The sequence below is a fragment of the Impatiens glandulifera genome, chromosome 1 (genome assembly GCF_907164915.1).
Source record: "Impatiens glandulifera chromosome 1, dImpGla2.1, whole genome shotgun sequence".
NCBI classification, from domain to species: Eukaryota; Viridiplantae; Streptophyta; class Magnoliopsida; order Ericales; family Balsaminaceae; genus Impatiens; species Impatiens glandulifera.
The window spans coordinates 64,770,955-64,776,255 of record NC_061862.1 but is presented as its reverse complement, the minus strand read 5'-3'; positions in this window follow the sequence as shown (position 1 = coordinate 64,776,255).

Sequence of the window (5,301 nt, the reverse complement as noted above, 5' to 3'; positions counted from 1 at the left end):
CATCTGTCAAAAAAAATTGGGAGCGGTTAGTCCAACTGTGTGAAGGAAATGAGCAAACCAAAGAAAATAAATCATGGTTGCCACTCAGCAGTTCGACAACATCAAGATGCGTCCCGGAGAGAAGATGACACCGATTCTAACCAATTATATTAAATAATAATACACATAATATTATATGAATATATATTTAACGTTAATATATTACAAATATTTAAAAAAATCCTTATACTTATTAAACGAATTTAACATTAAAAATTCTAATAAAATTTAAATAAATTGGATAATAATAATGTTAGATAAAATTAGACCGGTCAAATATAACTTAACAAAAGTAAACTTATTGTGCAGTAACGGTTAAAGAATCAGGATCGGTCAAATAATCCAACCGGTCAAGCAACACAACCGGCCAAGAACCTAACCGATCAGGAAAAGACCGGTTAGAAGACAAGGCGGAAGATGTAACCAAAAACCTAAAGTCATTCGGTTAACCCAAACAACCGGTAGACACTCTAAACCGAAATGCATCAATCCAGAAAACCGATGAACAAGCTACTTATAGAAAGAAGTCAAGAACATCAAACTAAGTACAATCTACAAATCGGTGCAAACAAACACTTTGAGTATCTGCGGAAGATGATATTAAAGAGACAGACTGTAACATTGCCCTATTCATACAAGTTTGAGGATACTATGCAGGCTGCAGAAAACCGCCTGAAGAAGATCTTTCCACTCTGGGATAAGTCAGAGGCGCAACAATCCAGGTGCAGGCAACTGTCAAACTGACAGGTACTACATTAAGTAAAAGACAAACCTAGCCGGTTTGTCCTACGCACTGGAAGCCTAAACCGCCAGGTCTGAATCACTGAACCTCTGACTCAACCAATCAGATTCAAGGAAAATAAATGTGACCGTTGGCACATTTCACCTATAAAAGAAGGAGCTGAAGAGGAGTAAGTGCAGCATTTACAAGTTTTTACTAGTTCCACCAACTACAAGTTCCACAAGTCATTACAAGTCTATAACACTCTAGGATTGAAAAGAGCTCAAGTGTTTATTTGAAGTAAGATTACAATTTCGGTGAGAATTGTACGAGTGTTATCGAGCAGAAAATAAGTCTCGATCGGATTGTGTTTGTGTATTCCTTAGTGAATATCCTTCTCGCGGTTTCGAGAGAAAGGGGTGACGTAGGAGTTTTATCTCCGAACATCCATAAAAACCTGTCTTGTTATTTACTTTCTGTCGGCTTTACATTCTAACCGATCCTACCTAAACCGACTTACTGAATCCCAAAACCGACCCACCAAACTCCAAACTGACTTTATTAAAATCCGGTTCTATTCATCATGTGTGTGTGCTGCTTCAAGCTGAAACAAACCACTTCCGCACTTGAACTCGGTTCAAGGGTTTGTGACAGTTTGTGTAGTATTGAAACCCCGGTGTTAATCTCTAACCGGATTAAACACCAACAGTCGAGTGAAAGTGCTAACCGGCTAGACCCCGGTCCCCCATCCGCGATCTACATCCTAACAATTGGTATCAGAGCAGTTAGTTTCAATACTCAAGCAAGCATGACTTTCGATAAGCCTCCAATACTAGAAGGTGATGATTTCATTAATTAGAAGGTACGCATGCACCTGCACTTAATCACTATGGATGATGAGATGTCATTCATCCTGTTTGAAGGACCGATAAAGATTGATAAAAACAGGGAGGAATGGACAAAAGATGATAAGAGAAGAAATAATCTGGACAACCATGCTAGAAATCACATCATCAACGGTTTGGACAGGAATACCTTTTGTAAGGTCAGAGATTGCAAAACCGCTAAGGAAATATGGGAAATGGTGATTCAAATTCATTAGGGAAACGAAAGAACCAAGGAAAATAAGTTAATGGTGGCTACCCAGAAGTTTGAAAACATTAAGATGAAACCGGGAGAAACAATGAGAGAGTACAATGACCGGTTCACAGATGTGATAGACGAGCTATCAACTCTTGGAAAGAAGTATGACAACAAGGAAACTATCATGAAAGCATTAAGATCTCTTCCAAGCGCATAAGATATAAAGACAATGGTGATGAGGGAATCAAACTGTCTAAGAAAGATGAAGTTACACGATGTGTTCGAAGATCTTAAGACGTATGAGTTTGAGATGAGATCTAGGATTGAAGATGAAGTTTCAGCCTCAACCTCTACAAAAGCATTTGTCACATCAATAGAACTGGTTGCTCCTGCACCGATCAGAACCGCTGAACAGTTCACCGAGGATGCCATGGCAATGCTTGTATAGAAGTTCGGCAGATTCATGGAGAGAAGCCAACCGACAAACAACAACAACTATAACTACGGTGATAAATCTAATGTTAGATGTTATAATTGCAACTGTTTGGGACATTTCAGGTGAGAATGCAGAAAACCGAAGCGGGATGACCGGAAACCGGATAGTCAGAACCAAAGAAACAACTATCCACAAACCGGTGAAGGAAGTGAAGTTCAGAAAGCACTGATAGCCGATGATGGAGGAAGCTTATGGGCTCACAGTGACAGTGATGATGAACTCACATGTCTCATGGCAAATGAGGAACATGTATTTGACTCTTCTTGTGAAGAATTTACTAAAGATGAGTTATTTAATGCATTAAATGATATGGTAGTACAGTATAAGAACCTATTATCCTTAATACCAACCCAACTCAACTTTAGAACCGACCCCATAGAACCAGCCCTGTCTGAACCTAACACCAATAGTATTCAACCTGACGAAATCCTAGATACCAAGGCAGCACCTGAACTATCCTCTGAGACCGAACAGCTCAAGGAGTCAGTTCAAGAGCTGACTGAGGAGGAAGATGCCCGAACCCAGTATCGAATAGCCGCATGGAAAAGATCTAGTGAAATGGTGAACCAGATGTCTAGGTACAAGAGACATCCCAAGTGCATGTTTGGTCTTGGATACAAAAACAACAGATCCAACAACCGGAATCATTCGAACAAAATAAAGCTCACAAAAGACAATCTTCCCTTTGTAAGATTTGTCAAAAGATCTTCAACCGGCGATGAGGAACAAAGTGCCTCAAATCCGGAAGACGAAATAACCTATGTAAGTCCAACATATTCCGAAAAATGGCTTCATCCTGAGAGAAGGAAGGCCAACCGGCCCAAAGGTAAACAAACCGATTCACGACCACATAGGATAAACCAAAGGTCACCACCAAATAAGGCACTCTTAGGGAAATAGAAAGATGTCAAACCAAGTACAAGAAAACTAGTTAGAACCATAACCGGGAAAGTTGTCCGACTTATTAAAGTCTGGATACCTAAGGGACTAATCACTTGTGGACCCAAGTAAATGTGGGTACCAAATAGTTGTAAATATGTATATTTTGCAGGATATGAAGAAACGGCTAGGAAACTCTGAATGGTATCTGGACAGCGGTTGCTCCAGACACATGACTGGAAACAACAACCTTCTAACCGACATTAAAACAGAAACCGGTGCAATGATTGTTTTCGGTGACAACTCAAGAGGTAGAACTGTGGGCAAGGGTAAGATTGTCCATGGTAATTTAACAATTAATAATGTACTTCTAGTTGAAAACTTACACTTTAACCTGCTAAGCATTAGTTAGATGTGTGATGCTGGATACACAGTAGAATTTCTTAAGCATGCATGCCTAGTTAAAAACTCTCAAGGCAATACACTACTAACCGGAAATAGGTTAGGAAACATATATAAGGTAGACTGGAAAAATGAAGTAGAACAACCTATTTGCATGGTAGCCAAAACCGATCAAACCTGGCTATGGCATAAAAGGCTAAACCATTTAAACCTGAAGACTTTAAACTATATCCGCGGTAAAAAGTTAGTTGAAGGAATTCCTGATATAGTATTTAACAAGGATAAGGTTTGTTCAGCATGTCAAATGGGTAAGCAAATTAAGTCAACCTTTAGGATTAAAGGACATATTCAGTCTAACCGATGTTTAGATCTTCTTCACATGGACTTATTTGGAACAATTAGGGTCACTAGCCTAGGTGGTATGATGTACACCATGGTTGTTATCGATGACTATTCTAGATATACATGGGTAATATTTTTGGCATCTAAACGTGAAACCGCATCAAACTTAATCACATTGCTTAAACGTTTATAGAATGAAAAATCAACACGCATAAATAGCATTAGGAGTGATAGAGGAACCGAATTTACAAATAGTACTCTAAATGCATTTCTTGATGAATCCGACATTAGACACGAGTTGTCTAGTGCTAGGACTCCTCAACAGAACGGCCTGGCCGAGAGAAGAAACCAAACTCTCAAGAAAGCCGCAAGGTCCATGATAGCCGATTCGGGTGTTACTCAAAAATTATGGGCTGAAGCTATCAGCACCGCATGTTATACACAAAACCGGTCTTTGATCAACAAGTTTCACAACAAAACACCGTATGAAGTATACTTTGATAGGATTCCTAACATTCGGTATTTTAAAATTTTCGGTTCTAAATGCTACATTCACATAAATAGAAAAAATTACCTATCTACTTTTGATGCAAAATCCGATATTGGGATCATGTTAGGTTACTCAACAGTCAGTAAAGCATATAGAGTGTATAATACTAGAACCTCAACCGTGGAGGAATCTCTTCATGTGGTATTCGATGAATCAGATGAAAGTAACACTACATCATCCTTTGATCTACACAACAGACTGGAAAACAACAATATTCATTTTGATAGTGAAGATGAGGTTCCGGTTTTCAGACGGTTTGTCCATGACCAAATGGGTGATGATGAAACACAGCCGGATCAAGCTATCACACAGCAGGAAGGTGACACCTCGGCCCAAACTAAGGAAATCGGTCGGTCTGACATCATTGTTCAACCTACCGATATGTCTAGCTTTGATCAAACAAACGGTGTTTTGGTAGACACCCCTGAACCGAATCTTAAAAGGAACACAAATCATCCTCTTGAGCTAATTATAGGTGACCATTCAAAACCCGTTCAAAGTAGGCAACAAATTCTGGAGGAATACCTTAATTCCGCTTTCATATCCCAGATTTAGCCGAAAAGGGTGGATGAAGCATTGTCAGATCCGGATTGAATCTTGGGAATGAAAAAAGAGTTAAACCAGTTTGAGAGTAATAAAGTCTGGTACCTAGTCCCTAGACCGAAAGATCAACCGATCATAGGAACAAGATGGGTATTTAGAAATAAGCTCAATGAAGACGGTTTGGTCACAGGGAACAAAGTCAGATTAGTGGCACAAGGATACAAACAGGAAGAAGGCATTGACTTT